This window comes from Balaenoptera ricei, chromosome 12 (genome assembly GCF_028023285.1).
Source record: "Balaenoptera ricei isolate mBalRic1 chromosome 12, mBalRic1.hap2, whole genome shotgun sequence".
Lineage (NCBI taxonomy): Eukaryota > Metazoa > Chordata > Mammalia > Artiodactyla > Balaenopteridae > Balaenoptera > Balaenoptera ricei.
The window spans coordinates 29262606-29280575 of record NC_082650.1 but is presented as its reverse complement, the minus strand read 5'-3'; the positions used below and the strand labels follow the sequence as shown (position 1 = coordinate 29280575).

Here is a 17970-nt window from a genome sequence, read left to right as displayed (position 1 = left end):
CAAGAAAGTATTTTGGTTGTGTGGGTCTTTGTCTATTTTACTTTTCATATATTTAACTTGGGACTTTGGTCTCAAAAACAGAAATTCCTTTTGGACATTTCTGAATTTTTTGTATCTGATGTTTTTTCTTTTGCAATGAAACCATAAATGTAGTTCCTCTTCAGAGTTACCCACCTTTTTCAAGAAGGAACGGGAATAAAAGCAGTAGCTTCTACTTTTTGGTCTTAAGCTTCCTTCTAAAAATTGTTGAGGAACCCAAAGTGGTTTTTTTTATGTGGATTATATCAATCGTTATTTACCATATCAGAAATTAAAATTGAGAAGTTTAAAAAATATTTTTAATGCATTTAAAATAATAATAATCAACTCATTACCTGTTAACATAAATAACATTTTCTGAAAAATAACTGTATATTCAGAAATGGAAATAATTAGGGAGAAGCATGCATTTATTGTACATTTTTGTGGATCTCTTTAGTGTCTGGCTTAAAAGAAAATGCTAGATTTCATATCTGCTTTTGCATTCAATATGTTGCATTATGTTGTTTTGGTTAAAGTATGTGAAGAAAATCTGGCCTCACACAGATGTTTATTTGGAAAAAGGAGGAGTATTTTAATAGCCTTTCCAGATGATTATGGATATCCTTCTTTGATAGAACACCAAAACTCAGCAAGTGGTGGTTTCTTAAAGATTAGTTGCAACATGAAGTTTGAAATCATATCAATGAAATTTGCTTACTCGGTTACATTAAAATTCACTATTCTAAAAAAAAAAATCATTTATCTACCTTGCACTTTAAATGAACATTTCACTCGTGGCTTTTGTAATATTAAGTATTAGTCATCTGGAAAATTTAGTTCAATGAGATATGCAGATCTTGTAAACGTTGACACATCATTACGCGGTATCCAAAAAATCACATTTGTTAATATCACCTATCTCATCAGCATTTAAAAAAAAGTGTTTAAGTTTTGGAAAGCTGTCAAACTCAAGATGGCAGCTACACGTTTTCCAAAACTTTATTTTTCACTTCAAATTTTAAATTTTATCATTCACAACACATACTGCCAGGTCTTTTTTTGAAATGACAGACACACTTTGTTCATTTTCAAGAAAATGTCTGCCAAATACTGAAGTCTGAAGAACCACAGTTGGTCTGTCAATCGCTCTTTTAAGTAAAAATAAGTAGGTTGTGCAAGCAATCACCATTATTCATAGAGGGCAGACCACCTTGGAGGCTGTTGGTCTGACTAGATTACTGCCTTTGGGTTAGGCATGCACGCTGCTCCAACTGTCTGTGGGAAGCAGGCTGATGTGGAGCAAATATGGACACTTATGCCTGAGGAGCTTCCTAGAGTAACTTCCTCAGCAGGTGCTGCGGCTACAGCAGTTTCCCTCTGAAGAGGACTGTAGGAATGGCAGCCATGCTAAGGTCTGTTGTGTCCTATAGATGGATCATTTTAACAACCATAGACTTCAGGGAACCTTAGGCAAAAGGATGAGGAAGTCTTCTACCTCCTCTTTGGGGGAAGTATTTTTCTTTTAATGCTTTCTTTCTTATCATTCTTTATCCATTCCACCCCACCCTCCTCTTGGTGTTCAGTGTCCTCAACAGAGTTCCAGATGCCAGTCATCTTATTCTCACCATCCTAACTTCGCATACCTGTCCTGTGCTCTGCTGCTTTGTCTGATTTATTTGCCCAGAATCCTGCTTTCTGTGATGGTAACTAATGTATGACTAACCTATCCGTGAAAATGTTATCAACAAGAGCTAGTGGGAGCATGAAGTTCCTTTCCCCTCTACAGAGTGGATATTTCTAAAAATGGTGGCAGGCCATTGCAGGAGCTGAGGACAAGGAAATCTTGAATGAAAGCATGGTACTCGTCAGTGAGAAGGGGAGCTTTAAATAATACCACACAAACATCCCCTTTGTCCACCTAGGTGTAGAGTAGGCCCAGATTGGGCCCAGTGGAACAAAAGAAAAAGTTAGCAAAAAACTATAAAATTATTTGTGTCATTATATCAGAAGCAACTAGAAAGCTAACAACTTTTCATGGTCCATTATAGCTCTTAGATCAATTATTTACCTTTTCTCATATATTACTACATATGCAAAACAACCCAGTGAGCATCTCACTTTTAGATCCATTATTTTCTCCTCTCCCCTATTGTAAATTATCTACAAATAAGGTAAGATTTGCTTCATTGATCTAGCATTTAATAGAAAATTTCAGTGAAATGTTAAAACTCTAATGAAAAGAAGGCCAACTCTTTTAAAACAGATGATTATTTTTCAGATGCATATATCATACTTGTGCCATAGATAACCCAATTGGTCTGTTAAAAATTACTATGATGGTTATTGTGACTATAGATATCTAATCTACACACTTGACTTCAAGGTTTGAAGTTACTGTAAGAGAATAAGAGTTCATCCCACGGGTCGTTTGCAGAGTTTGAGAGTGATAGAGAGGGAATAATTATGTATGTGACAAAGGAGGCTGTAGTATCACACAGCATTTAGCAAGTTTTCTTCTGATTCCCATTGCCTCTGCAGTATTCAGAGAAACTCAGAAAGAACATATTTCAGAGTATCAACGGAGCCCTCAGTGCTACCTGGTGCTTTTTGTAAGGAGATTATAGATTCACCCATTAAAAACTGTAAACCTCCATGCATTTTTTAATTTAAAAAAAAGGTAGGTAAGAGTACGGGGATATCTTAACTGTATTATACAAATTTGGGTTTGAATTCCACATTTACCAGCCATGGAGTAGTTATTACAAGCTCTTTGGCCTCGGTTTCTTTCTGTGTCAGATGGGATTAACACTTGTCTTGTATGGTTGTTAGGGGATTAGAGATAATAGTGTAAGTCAAGTGCCTCGCACATGGCAAGCACCCCTGGTATTGTTATTTGGAGAGGTGCTGTGGGTAAACTGTTTACATTTAAAAGACATTCACATTCTCTGAGTTTGATGTTGCTTGAAAGCCTTCTTTCCTGTCTGGTGGCTGACTTTCCCTTTTCTTATTGTTCTAAGAATACTTCTCCATTTGGCCCATTGTAAATAGTAACAATTGTTCAGTTGTTCCATCAGAAGAGAGAAGCCTTCCTGGTGCCTGGCTGACAGAGCTCCCTGTCTGAACTGTCTAACAGCTTTGGAGCTGGAGACAAAGCACTGGGCTGTCACTTCCTCCTCTGGGAAGAGAGTAGGGTCCCCAACCAAAATAGATCCTCATCGTCTCACAAACACCACCCAAAATAAATACTACGGAAATGAGGGCAAAAATCCACTGTGGTGGATATTCAGACAGAATTCTTCCCAAAATAAAAATGTATTCAAAGTTCGTAGGAAGCAGTAATGGATACTACATACAGCACGTGAATCATTGTTGTGCCAGTTTCAGTTATAAATTAGTAATATACTACATACAGGGCGGTTCTATTTGGATTGCTTGAACGTAGACAGATCTAGAGAAATATGCCTATGGAGCTACATTTACAAACAGGAATAGCCTAGGCAAAAGTCACAAGAACCAACTCACCCATGGACTTTGATGGAAAATTAGTTAAGATCTTGGCATTAAAAAACCCGTAAACTTTAGCTCTCTCACATCCATAGTGAAGCTTGGAATAAAAAGCTTTTAAAATTAAAGCTGGGTGCAAATTAGTGATAAAGATTGGGGGCAGGGGAAGGGACACCAAAAATAAACATTGAATTACAAGAGTAATAAGTATTTAACTTTTCAGTTAAATTATTGCTAAATTCAATTGTTTCTATTCAAACAAAATAATGATTTTTTTTTTAAATGATTTATTTATTTATTTATTCATTTATGGCTGCGTTGGGTCTTCGTTTCCACGCAAGGGCCTTCTCCAGTTGCGGCAAGCGGGGAACACTCTTCATCGCGGTGCGCGGGCCTCTCACTATCGCGGCCTCTCTTGTTGCGGAGCACAGGCTCCAGACGCGCAGGCTCAGTAATTGTGGCTCACGGGCCCAGCTGCTCCGCGGCATGTGGGATCCCCCCAGACCAGGGCTCGAACCCGCGTCCCCCTGCGCTGGCAGGCAGACTCTCAAGCACTGCGCCACCAGGGAAGCCCAAAAATAATGATTTTTATCAGTCATAACTTTGCTAGCTTTTTCCCCTTATTGGCTTATTTCTCTATTGTCTGAACTTTAGATAACATCTAAAGCTGAGAGAAAATGCTAATTCTAATCCAAATTCAAGGTGAATTCATTGATAATATTATATAACAGAATTTGAAAAATGTCACATCGTGTAACTTTTCAGACATAAGGAGCTTCATTTGCCTAAAAAAGTTGCATTTCTTCATTCATGAGAAAACCAGTTTATAAGAAGGTAGCATCCTGGTCTACTGAGATATTATTAAGTATCTGGAGAAGAAAAGTATCTAATGAACTTTATAGTTCTGTTTCAGAAATGGGGGAGAGTTCTTCATTTAACAGATATCTAACTTTACTTTAAAGTTACTGGAATCAAAGTGGAATGATACTGATATTAAAAAAGATAAGTCAATAGAAAAGAATAGGGTCCAGAAGTAGATCCAAGTATATCTGGGAGTGGAAGTCATTGGGGGAGGAAGTATAATATTCATTATACATACAATTCAAAGTACATATGATAAACGAAACTGGGATAATTGGCTATCTATTAGCAAGAAAATAACATCAACTCCTATCTTACAATATTCAAAAGTAAATTCCAGCTATATTAAGGAACCAAATATAAAACACGAAAAACTGTAAAGATATTAGAAGAAAAATCAGGAAAACATTTGTATAGCTATGGAATGAGAAAAGCTTTCTTTAGCAAGACAGGAAACAGGGTAAATAATATTATATTTTTAAAAAACTATTCATACTATAGAGTACTATGTAACTAGTTTATGAAGGAAAAAATGAAAAGAGTCGATTAAATAAACATGTATAACTACTGTGTGGTATAAAGAAGAAAACAAATGATCTTGTAAGAGAAAATATTTACAGTACATATAAGACAGTGGCTTAATACCCCTAATACACAAAGAGCTCTTGCAAATTAATTAGAAAATGACAGATGTGAACAGGCAATTTGCAGCAGAGGAAATACGAAGGACCAATAAACCTAAGAAAATCCACGTCTGACATCCACGTTAGTAATCACGGAAGTGAAAACTGAAACACCTGATTATCATTTGGGATGGAGGGAGAGTGTTCCTACCAGCATGAAATAACTTCAGACAAGGTCTGACACCCACTGTTGGTAAGTCTTGGGGGTAATCCTTACTCTTGAACACTTGGGATGGTTCTGTAAATTGCTTCAGTCCAAAAGTAATCTGCCAGCATTTGTCAAGATATAAAAATGCACAGAGACTTTACCTACAATCTCAGTTCTGTGTAGTTATATGACAGAAATAAAAATAAACTATATAAACCTGTATACAGGTGTGCTTATTGAAGGAAAAACACAGAACCATGTGATGGTTAAGAGCACGGCCACTAGAGTTAGACTTGGTGAAATTCAAATCCATAACTTACCTTGTAAGTTGTTCAATCCTTATGTGCCTCAATTTTCTTATCTGCAAAAAAAGAAGGCAAAATAATATCTATCACATGAAATTTTTATAGAGATTAAATGATAGAATGCATGTTAAGTGCTTAAAACATTGTCTACTATATTTTAATACCAAATAAATATTGGTTAATACTATCATTATTTGTAATAACAAAAACAACCTGGATATCCATCAGCAAGGAGAATAATTGAACAAACTGTACTATGAAGCCATTAAAAATAATGAGTCATATCTGTATGCATGTATTTGTCCAAGATACATTCAGTGAAAAAGTACAAGCTGCAGTTTGATATATTGTATAATGTCAATTTTAGAATAAAAGTAAAACTAAATAATTCTTTTACAGATGTGCCTACTTTTGTAGTAGGGTAAGATTTGATATTAACCATGTTTTTTTTTTTTCTTCCAGTAGTTCACATTTTACCTCCTTCTACCATTACCCCCATTCAGGCCCCTAGACTGCTCCGAGCATGTTGTTCCCAATGAGGTATGAACAGACAAAAGAACCATTCTAGCAACTGGTTTCCAAAAAGTCAAACTTGCAAATATTTGAGGGTTGGAGAAGAGAGGGGTCTCCCCACTGCCTGACTGGAAAAAGGTATCTGACAGAAATGAAAATACAAGTGTACAAAACACGTGTACAAGGATGCTTATTAAAGGTTGGAGAGGAGATGCTCCCAGCTTGGGAAGAGGTGAGAGTGTATTAGAAGGAAAGCAGTGAGTGTGGAGGTGAGCCTGGAAGAAAGGGGCCCAATGCCAAAAGCCTCAGATGAAGCCTGAGCAACTGGAAAACTACAGCTAGGCTGGTGGGATCTAAGACGAGAGGAAACTGCACTCGATTTCCAGGTGGAGGGCAGGGAGGCTGGCAAGAGCCTGCAGAGGAAATGGCTGTAGGAATCCAGGCAGGTAAGGCCTCAGACAGCCTGGCACAGATTGCTGTGGCTCATTCATGGCACAGAAACCACCACACCTGACATGGTCTGACAACAGGGGCCAATGCATTTGTGGGAACCAGTGGCCAAGGCCAAGATGAAGGAAGGTATCAATATCACTATGATTACCAAGAATCAGATGCTGTTCATGCTCTCCCTCCCACTCAATTTCTTGGTACTACATAACCCCCTCCCTGAAACGCAGGCCCAGTTATAGGAAAAAAGGAGGTTATTCCAAATTAACTGAGACTGAGTGGCCACCTAACTGATGGGATGGAACCTCAAGCCGGAAATTAATCTGAGTTAAAGAAAAATTAAGTTATGTTTCTTCCTCATCAAAGTTGTGGACTCATGCCAGTTACAGGCATTTTAATATATTTATATGTAGATGATGAAAATACAAATTGTTAAAATGGATCACCTAGAAGCAGGGGAGAGGCCATAGAGCTGGAAGGGGAAGGAGAAATTATTAGTTTTAATTTAGATATTTCTGTAAATTTAAATTGTTGAAGCAAATAGGCATTCCTTGTGTCAGTTCATTGACTGGAATAGTATTAAATGTAAAGACAAGTGCAGATGCAACAGCAAGTTAAAAATCATTTTGTAGTAGATGATAAAAGTCATGATTCAAATGCCTATTTTGGGCGAATTATTAATATTCTTATGCCTCAGTTTACTTATTTATAAAATGAAGGGGTTGGATTAAGTGATTTATATAATCCATTCCTGTTCTTTAAAAGGTACAACTCATATGGTAGAAAAGAGTCATATTTGTGAAGGACCTTGGATAAGTAAAGACCTTCTAAGTTAATGTTCTAAAGATAACGGCTATAGGAACTACAGTGGAAAAACAACACTGTTCCATGGAACAGGGGTTTGGTTGCCAGTCTCAGCTCTGCCAATTATTTTCTGTGTAACCTTGGGCACGACAGTTTAAACACTTTGGGTTTCAACTCTCTAAACATCTCTGAAGTAGAAGTGCCCAAACCTGTCTGTACACTAGAATCAATCAGAGGTTTCAAAAAATACACATGCCATACATCCAATAGGAATATGTACACATGCTACCAAAAACATGTACAAGAATGTTCACAGCAGCACTATTTGTATTAACTCAAAACTAGAAACAATCCAAATGCCCATCGAAAGTAAAATGGATAAAGAAATGTTGGTATACTCGCGATTGGTTACTATAGAGCAGTGGTCAGCAAACTTTTTTCTGTCAAGTGCCAGATAGTAAATATTTTCAGCTTTGGCAGCCAAACAGTCTCTGTGGCAACTAAACTCTGGCATTGTTGTGTGAAAGCAGCTGTAGACGATACAGAAACAAATTCGCCTGAAGGCTTCATGATCCGTGCAGGAGGCAGACAGGAGACCTGCCCTGGGTGCTGCCAGCCCTCTCACTATAGCTCACTTCTAATCTTGGCCTAGCCACACTGGCCTTCTTTATTTCCCTCAAAAGCACCAAATTCATTCCTGCCTTAAGATTTCTGCACTTATTATTCCCAATGCTTCTACGGTCTGCCCCAAACTCTTTGCCCATCTGGCCCCTTTTTATCATTCCTAACTCTCAGGTACCTGCTCAGTAATGCCTTCACTGGCCACCCAATCTAATTGCATCCCCATCACTCTATCCCATCATCTTTATCACATCATCTTATTTTAATCATAGTACTCCCTTATCTATTATCCATTTTTATTTATTGCCTGGTTTCCCTGTATAGAACATAACCTTCATAAGAGAAAAATTGTGTGCTTCTCTCTGTTGGAAAAAATTATCCAAGGCTCAGAAACAAGCAAAAGAAATTACTGCGTGTACACTTAGTTTTAGTACTGGGCACTGTCTAGAGCAGAGATAAGCAAACTTTTTCTGTAAAGGACCATGCAGTAGATATTTAGGCTTTGTGGGCCAGAAAAATCAAAACTGAGGCTATTATGTAGGATGCAGGTACTTATATCACAACAGAGAAACAGTTTTCACAATTTTAAAATTGATACCATTCAAAACAAAATAATAATTGAATACAGTTTCTGATAATATAGGTCTATTAATATGAAGAATGAAATTCTTTGGGGGAGTACACATTTTGCTTCATTGAAGTTCAAAGTATGATCAAAATCAATTGCAGATGTTCATCTAATGCTGTTCTGTACTGAGATTTCATATATCTCATCTTCACACAGATAGGTATTGCCAAACCCTGATAGAATGTGATTCAATTGAGAATATTCATTTATAAAATTCTATTACATTCTCCTCTTGACATTTGCTCAAAAAATCATAATAATAGTTTACCACTGCTAAGCCATCAGAAGAAGAAAGAGGAGGAGGAGAAGGAGGGGGAGGGGGGAGGGAGAACAAATAATCAGCCTGGGAGTGCTTCAATAAAACTTTATTCACAAAACAGGAGGTTGGGGGCTTCCCTGGTAGCGCAGTGGTTGAGAATTTGCCTGCCAATGCAGAAGACACGGGTTCGAGCCCTGGTCTGGTAAGATCCCACATGCCGCGGAGCAGCTAAGCCCGTGAGCCACAACTACTGAGGCTGCGCGTCTGGAGCCTGTGCTCCGCAACAAGAGAGGCCACGATAGTGAGAGGCCCGCGCACCGCGATGAAGAGTGGCCCCCGCTCGCTGCAACTAGAGAGAGCCCTCGCACAGAAACGAAGACCCAACACAGCCAAAAATACATAAATAAATTAATCAATTAATTTGAAAAAAAACAAAAAACAAAAAACCAGGAGGTTGACCCCCTGCTATATAACAATGAGAACAAACTGTAACTACATGCAATAACATGGATGAATTTCACAAACATTCTGTTGAGTAAGAGAAGCCAGACACAAAAGAACATACACTGTGTGGCTCCATTTATATAAATATCAAAAATAGGCAAAAGTTAGCTATGATGTTAGAAGTCAGAATGTATAGTGGTTATCTTGGGAGAGAGTGACTAATAGGGGGCCTAAAGGGGTGTCTTCTGGTCTGGATTGATCTATTACTTGATTTGAGACTGTATTCACTTTGTGAAAATTAGTGGAACTGTACACTTATAGGCTTTGTACTTTTTTTTTTTTCTGATGTAAGCTTGACTTCAGTGAAAAGTTTACATAGAAATTAGATATTTCAGGGTCTCATTCTGTAAGAATCTGCGTTAGTTCGTTGGAGGTGTGGCCTGAGCGTCTGTCCTAAACCAGCCTTGAAGACTTAAGTGACCTCCCCAAGGTCACAGTATTGGCAGAGCTGACACAGAGCAAGTTCTTACAGAGCAAGGTCTTACAGAGCAAGTTCTTACAGAGCAAGTTCTTACAGAGCAAGTTCTTACAGAGCAAGTGCTTAGCGTTCTGGGCATGGAGTAAGTCAGCTGTGCAGAAAGAGAGCACACACAGCACCTGCCCTTGAGAATGGACTGGTAATTAGCTGAAGGAAGCCAAGTTTACATTCCAGACTTTAACCTAGAGTGATATTTACACTATCACCTGAATATTCTCATTGGCCTCTGCCACTTGGGCAGCACCCAGTTCAGAGCTTCGTAGATTTCTAGAGTTACTGGGAAGCTGCCAGGAGGCTTTCAGAGCTCAGCATGAGCCCAGTAGCCAGCTCTCCAAGCAGATGATCCCAGCATTCTTTCTAGTTCCCTGAGCCTCTTAACCTTTCTGTAAGGCATTGTGGTATAGCAGACACAACCTGAAGTTTGGGTTGAAACAGATAAAACTTCACATTCTGGTTTTGCAATTTGTTGGCAAATTACTGAATTTTACCCAACTCTAATTTGTAAAAATAGGCATAAAATCTCCTCCCACTTACTTCATCCCCCACACCCCTATGACATGCCAAGTTTCTTTTCCTCTTTTTGTATTCAATATTCATTGAGCCAACATTTATGTGTCAAACACTATTAAGGCTTAAGGATTATCTCACTTAATCCTTGTCAGTAAAGAAGGTTCATTCATGAACCACATTTTATACATGAAGAAACTAGGAATCAGAGAACTTAAGTGACCTGTCTAAGGTCACACAGGTAATAAGAGATGGAACCAATTTCCTGCTGAAGAAATCTAACTGGGAGCCTAGCCCTTAACCTCTGCTTGGGAAGAAGACAGTGCCTGGCAGCTGTCACTGTGTCCGGCCCATGGATGATATTCAATAGATGTTAATTCTGCATTTCCTTTTTCCTCAGAGAGCTATGAATCAGAGTTGAGGCTTGACAGTCAGAAAATCTAGCTTCTAGTGGCTTGGTAAGTCACTTTTATTTCCTTACCAATATAATAACGACACTGGATTGGATAAACCTGAAATGCTTCTCCTTAAGCTAAATGAATCTGTACTCTCTATGAATGTTTGCTCCAGAAACAGAAAATAGGACAGAACATTTTTGTCCTAAAATTTTATGAAAATTTTGCATTTGCCTCCATAATCTGAATTTCTTTTAAAAATAGATATTAAATTGTGTACTAGCCAAACCTCTACCACACACATACTGACCCACACTCACCTCAACCCATCCTGCAGCTCCTGTTTGACCCTTTACTCCAGGGACACCTCACTCATGGTTGCACATTCCCAAGGGTATCCTAAAATCAACTCTCAACTTGGTTTGAAAAGCAGAGTTCTTTGTTGATTTCTTCAAGCCTCTGTACCTGTACCATCCTACTAATTTGTGCGATGTGAAAGCATATGACACAGAAGCTCTCCCACACCTGACATGAGTCCCTAAAATTCATCTACAAGGGAAGAAGTTATTCTCATTAAAACAATCTATGCACTTTTGACATCTTGCCAACTTGGCAGATAATGCTGAATTTTCTGCAAATTGAAAAGTGGTGATGGTGATGTAGTTGGTGGTGATGGTACTGATAAAATATAACCCTGTTTCCGTATGGGATGGTTTCTTTTATAAGAAAAAGATGAAATATGGACCAGATTTGGAAACCATTAGGCCAGCAAGAACATGTAGAGGGGAAGAATGGCAAATTCACAGACGAAACTAAGGATTGTTTTCCTATTACTCACTTTCCGGTCATTTGCCTACATCTAAAACCCAATGAATATTTAAGGGAGAATGAGTTTTGTTCAAGCCATTTGCAGAAGTAAAAACAAAGGTTGATTTGAGTATTAAACCAATATTTTGCAGAATTTTAGAGTAACATTTAAAATAAGTTGTTATAATTTATGGGACATACATAGAAGCATAACATTTTAAAAAAACAAACCATTAAAAACCACTGTTAATTTTGGACGGCACAATAGCCAGTAGGATTGAAAGATTTAGCATTCCAGTAATAAGAGTTTGGAATTCCAAAACATAGAAAAATTGTCATTTTTATTGTTTTGCTTAGTTTGGTTTTATTCCAGGAAATTAGGAGACACTGGGCCAGACAGTATAGATGACAAGTCATGATGTGAACGCTTCCTATGAGACAGGAAATGCTCTCAGACCCTGCACATGATCCCCGACAAAGTCTGATCTTTGTTTTCAGTACATCCCTTTGCTTCTTTTTACTTAATTCTATGTATTGTGTCCAGATGAGACAGAGAGAAAACTGTAATTTTTCTTTAGCAGGATAATATGCCTGCTAAAGAAATTGCTCTTATGGCACCGAGGAATAAGTGAACACACTTCCCACTGATTTATGAAGGTATACTCGATATAAATGGAGTGACTGGCTATAGTAGCTTTTCTAAGGATTTCATCATAAACTTTTTCAGTTCCCAAATGCTAGTGGTTTCAAACACACACACACACACACGTATATTTGTGTGTGTGTGTGTGTGTGTGTGTGTATACATATATATATATGTGTATATACACACACATATATGATTGGTTTTCAAGTGATTTCAGATTTTTAAGAAAGGAATCACTAAACATCAGTTTTAACAATGAGTACATGTTGAATTTGTATTTCTGAGCTATTACTATTTTGGTCATGCAGACTTTGGGAATTAATAACCCAGAATATTTCCTTTATCATTTTGAGACTGATTCATGCTGTCTTTGAATCTGCCCACCTGGAAGTGTCATGAAAATTTTTCCTTAAAAAACTGGAGTTGGCTTCAGTTCAACTCTGATTCCATCCATTGTCCCAAAGGCATGCTCTTATTGCTGCAAGAAAGAAAAAATATATATATAATGCATTTTAAAATTATTAAATAATGCTAGCTGAAACATGCAAATTTACAGTAACATTAATACAAAGTTATGGTAAAAATCTTTCCTCCTATAAGTACTTCTGATGAAATTATAGCAATATTATTTCAAGCTGAACCAGAAAACTGCAATAGAATATGTTTCAGCCCATTTGCTATACAACAAGTTTTTATTGCTAAAATCCCATTTTACTTTAGTATCATTTTTAAGGCATGTATTTGGTCATCGTGTGAAGGGGTAGAATGAGAGCCATCAGCATTTGAAAAGGGAATTGAGGTGTTGGAAGGGCCATGCTCTTTCCGAAGGCTTTAAAGAAGGACTTTTCCTCGCCTCTTCCAGCTTTTAGTAGCCCCAGGTATCCCTTGGCTTGTAGCAGCATAACTCCAATCTCTGCCTCTGTCTTTACATCACCATCTTCTCCATGTGTCTGTGTCTTCACATAGTGTTCTCTGTCTGTATGTCTTTCTCTTTTCTTAGAAGAGAGTCTTTTTGGACTAAGTGTCCACCCTACTACACATGACCTCATCTTAACTAATTACATCTGCAACAACTGTATTCCAAATAAGGTCATTCTGGGGTGTTGGGGGTTAGGATATCAACACATATTTTGGGGGGCCTGGGGATACAGTTCAACCCATAACACCTGCCTTAGCAGGTGTTCTAGAAGCTAGGATTACAGCACGAATATCACAAAGTTCATGCTCTCCAAGTGCAAGGAGATTGACATTAAACAAAACCCAAGAATATCAGTTAGTTATAAGGGCTACATGGACAATTATATAATAGGGCACCTACTTAGACTGGGTGATCAGAAAGATCGTTGTAGGGTGACCCTTAAGCTGAGATCCCAAGGCAAGACAGAGGTAGCCATGCAAAGATGGAGGAAGAGGATTCCAGGCAAAGGAACCCAAGGGTTCCAGGGGAGACGAGCTAGTCCTTCCCCCACTGCTTACAGCAAAGTCTGTCAGCAGAAAGGATTTCCTTTCTTTCCATGAATTTATCTATTACTTCACAAATTATGTACTTGAGTTTGAGCTTCTAGTAGGTAATTTTCTGTGAAGTTATGGACAGGTGGAATAGCAACCCAAGAAACGGAAATTTTTGTGTTCTAAAATACAGGATTCATCTTTAGTCTGAAGACGGCATATTGTTTTATGGACTCAGAGGCTATTCTTATTGTTTGACAGCTACATCCCAGATATAACTGAAGTATCATTGCAAAACCTGATAAGTCCTACTCATATCTCCTTACAAGATATCAAATCTGATTTGCACTGATGCATTCATAAAAGATGTTAGTATCACTTATAAGAAAATCATCCTCAAATTTATCTTTCCATTCATTTGAAAAAATGTAGAAATAATCATTTTGGTGTAATACAGCTATTTTTCATAGAAGTCACATTTTTCTAAGAACCTTCTTCCCTTTTTATATTCTGTAGTATAGGATAGAGTGGTCTAAAGCTGGGCTCTAAATTGTTTCACCTCAAGGAAAATTGAGAACATTGTATGATAAGGAAAACCTGCAGAGAAGATTTAAAGGCTAAAGTCTTTTGCACGTTTTCTATTTCAGATTTGGGTTTGTATTTTTAATACCGTTAGGAAGATTCAGAGTAAAAATGGGGCACATTGTTTCATCTCTGTTGTTTGCAGACATAAGCATATTTTACTCTGAATTATTAACTTTTCCAAAAGCCTGTCAGTTTTTAGAAAAAGACCAAGAACTTGTAAAATAACACGTCAGAAACTGATTCGGAGAGAGGACAAATGTATCCAACTCCCAGAATAACCTCAGAATTGACCCAATTGAGTCTTGAATAGAAGCTTTCTAAGAATATGGTTGCTTCACAGTACCTTTCTATGAATTTTCTCAAACAAAATTTCACTAGGACCAATGTTGCTCTTAAGATACTCAAAATTTAAAACTGCTCACCTTTTCATCCATTTTGGGGGGGAAAAATATCTAACAAATCCTTAAAAATTAATCAAATTAGCAACACCCTTCCTATGAATAAACATTTCAAGAAATTTATAGGAGAGCGGATCTTTTCTATTGAGTTATATTTTAAATAATTGCATTAGAAGAAAGACATTAGGAGATTCAACACAAGGTTAATTCTGCTCTATCCCTTTGGGTTCTTCTAGATTAGTCTAAACAAAGTAGACCAGCATTCATTCATTGATGGGATGCAAAAGTCAGTCATCTCCCTCCCCATCCTGCCCCTCCTCCATCTATGGTTCCTGGATGCATTAGACTTAGTCATGGGGCATCTGGTGTCCTGGCCCAGGGGACAGGCACCATGAAGACTGCAGCTACTAAGCGTGATCTACCAGGGCAGCCAGAAAGGAGGTCAGTTCTTATTCAGTTGGGTTTTCTGTTGCTTCTTAAAGCCCACAATGATGATTTTCAGAGGTCTGAGTGAAAGGCTGGTTCCCTGGAAGAGTTAACAAATGAGCTATGAATATTTTATTAATACTAGCTCATCAAATAATGAACAGAGGCTGGTAGATTCAAAGCTCACATATAAATAACTGTTCAGACTCCACTGTTTGTAGTTGCTGAGAATTAAGATCTACTCTATAGTCTCTATAAATATAATTTCAGAGATAGGAAGGTGGGAATCCAGAATATAGAGAAGGCTTTGAACTTCCTTTGACTAAGCCAGCTGTAGGAAGCTATCACTTGTCTACTTTTCACATCGTCATCAAAAAGAGACCGTCTTCCTTTGGTAATGGAAGTGCATTACAAGAACAGGTACAAGAGTCTGTTGGCTTTTTGCTTGGTATTCATGTTCCTTTTGTGCCCCTCAAGTTTTGCACATCAGTAAGTAAGTGAAGACAGTACGTGTAGAAAGAAAAACTTGCCCTTGAGGTAGTTTGCAGCTTCAAGGAACAGAACAAGTGTCAGCCTATGAAAGAAAAGAGCAACTCACTCAGTGTCAAAACAAATGCAATATGCTGTCTTAGGGGGAACAACTTGCTGGTACAGGTGAAGGAGCACTTTCTTTACATGAGAACCGCATCATTTTGGCAAGCTGTTTGAGTGAACCAGGCTGCGGTGGGGAGTTTTTTCCCCAAACCTTTCATTACGCCACTCTGACTTGCTACCAAAGGTTGCCTGGGCTTGTCGATACTAGTGAGTTCTGTGCATCAGTAGGGACTGAGAATATAAAACAAGAAGAAACTTCACAGATGTGGGTTATTTCAGAAAAGTGGAGAAGAGAAGGAGGGAGATCGTAGATCTTAGGGAAAATATTAATATTATGAGTCAGATACACCTGAGGTTTCCATATGCTTTGCAGATTAAATTTATGTGGTGAAGCACACATCTTCTTTCTTTGTTTACTCTTCCAGATTCTCCTCTTGATCCTCCTCCAACTTGGGAATTTCTTCTGCTGGATTTTAAAGCTGTGATTTTAAAGCAGTCTGCTCTGGCCTAGACAGATTTGTTTGATCACGATGGTTCCCTAGGCAAGGACTAGACAAAGCAGCGTAGCAAACAAGATGCTTCTAGAATAAGCCACATTTTAGTAAAGAAGACTATTTGGGGTGAATGGACCTCGACTTCTTGAAATTGGAATTCTACTTTGTTCAAGTTCCCCAAATAGTTATCCCTTTATTGCATTTGAGATAGAAAGTCTCATAGCTATAGTTCACAGAAAGCGAAACACAGTGAAAGTTATCATTCCCATCATAATCCAAGTGAGTCAGTTGCAGACACAGGAGGCGGGGGAGTAGGGGGGAGAGGGCTGTGCTTTACGTAGGCATTCTGAAATCTAAGACCTTTTCATCTGTGAAGGGGCTGACAAACTACAGCCCCCAAGTCAAACCCAGCCCAATTCTAGAGGCTAAGAAGAGCTTTTACAGTTTTAAAGGGTTGTAGAAGCAGTAGCAGCAGCAATAGAAACCTTATATATCCTCAAAGCCCTAAAATATTTATTATCTGACCCTTTACAGAAAAAGTTTGCTGACCCCTGACGTGAGCCTACAATTCCCTAGAGCTTTAAGTGCTTCTTCGGGTTCCTGTAAGTAACCACTGATGAGAAGAAAGAGGGTGTGGAGGATTTTGTGGGAGGTGTTAGAACAGGGCCTGGAGAAGAACTACGCACCTGGTATCTGCATCCTTTGGGCAGAACTCAATCACGTGGCTACAGCTACCTGCAAAGGAGGACAGGAAATACAGTCCAGCTCCTTGCCAAGGAGGAAAATAGATCTGGCTGGTGAAAATGCCAGTGTTACAAGGCACACAAGATTAACTGCTCGCAAAATTAAATAGGCAGTTGTTGAAGAGTTCAGGAAAAGGCTAGAGCACTTCAGACTGAGGTTATGAGGTTATCATGATGGTTTCCCAGAAGAGGTCAAACTGTGATGGCCAATCATCAAGAGGGTGGGAAATATAGGTAACTGGAATGAGATCATCAAAGCACAAGGGTGGAAAATGTAAGGCTTGCACAGGGAATCATATTTCACAAGGAAAGAAGCTTCACAGGGAAGTTCTCGGAAATACTCTTTAGAAAGACTGGGTTCCACTGGTAAAAGGCCTTGAGTGTCAGGCCATGGCAGGCAGTATATATGGAGGCCGACTTTTAAAAATCATCCAACCAGTAATTTTGTTTTTTCCTGATTTTTAATTTATTTGTTTATTTTTGCTCTATGGCTGCATTGTCTATGAGTCTGGAAACCCTGCATCTTGAGTTTCTTCACAGATTTCTCTGGGTGAAGGCTACCTTCAGAAGATAGGAGTGTTAGGATTTCAAGAAACAAAATGAAATGATAAAAATTGACCCATCTCTTTTAAAAGAAGTCAAATTTGTAAATTATACATTTATAAGAGTATATGATAACATTTATGGTCAGTTTAAAGAATAATAATAAAATGAACACTCAGGCATGTACCATCAACATAAGTAATAACAGAATATTGTCCATATTTGGGACACTCCCCCAACCCCCCCATGTCTCCTTGATCACATCTCCCTCTCTCTATTACCCCCTTCCAAGAAACAATAATTCTGCATTTTATATTAGTTGTTCCTTGCTATTCTTTATAGTTTTACCACTTACATACGGATCTCTATAAATACATTATTTAATTTTACCTATTTTTGACCTTTGTACAGATAGAATCATATTAAACATATTCTTCTGTGACTTGTTTTTCTTAATATTACATTTTTAAGATTCATGCAAGATTCTACTGTATGGTATCCATTCTACTCTAGATGGTCATTCCTGTTTCTTTTTAAATTGGAGAAAAATCTATCTCTTCCAAAGAAGACATTAAAATGAATACTAACAAAACAAAACAAAATAAAA

At 38.0% G+C, this 17970-nt stretch overlaps 1 long non-coding RNA gene across 5 annotated transcripts in view; it reads right to left on the bottom strand.

Moving 5' to 3' along the window:
- LOC132375896 (uncharacterized) overlaps nt 1–17970 on the bottom strand; it is a 102497-nt gene that overhangs the window by 40795 nt on the left and 43732 nt on the right. For 4 of the 5 annotated variants that reach the window (XR_009506150.1, XR_009506151.1, XR_009506152.1 and 1 more), the window contains exons 3-4: nt 12516–12609; nt 5538–5578 (exon numbers count right to left, since the gene is read on the bottom strand). This is a non-coding gene — a long non-coding RNA (uncharacterized LOC132375896). Of the gene's footprint in view, nt 1–3664; nt 4080–5537; nt 5579–12515; nt 12610–17970 lie in introns of those variants that run through there. The other variant, XR_009506149.1, reaches the window with a different exon arrangement.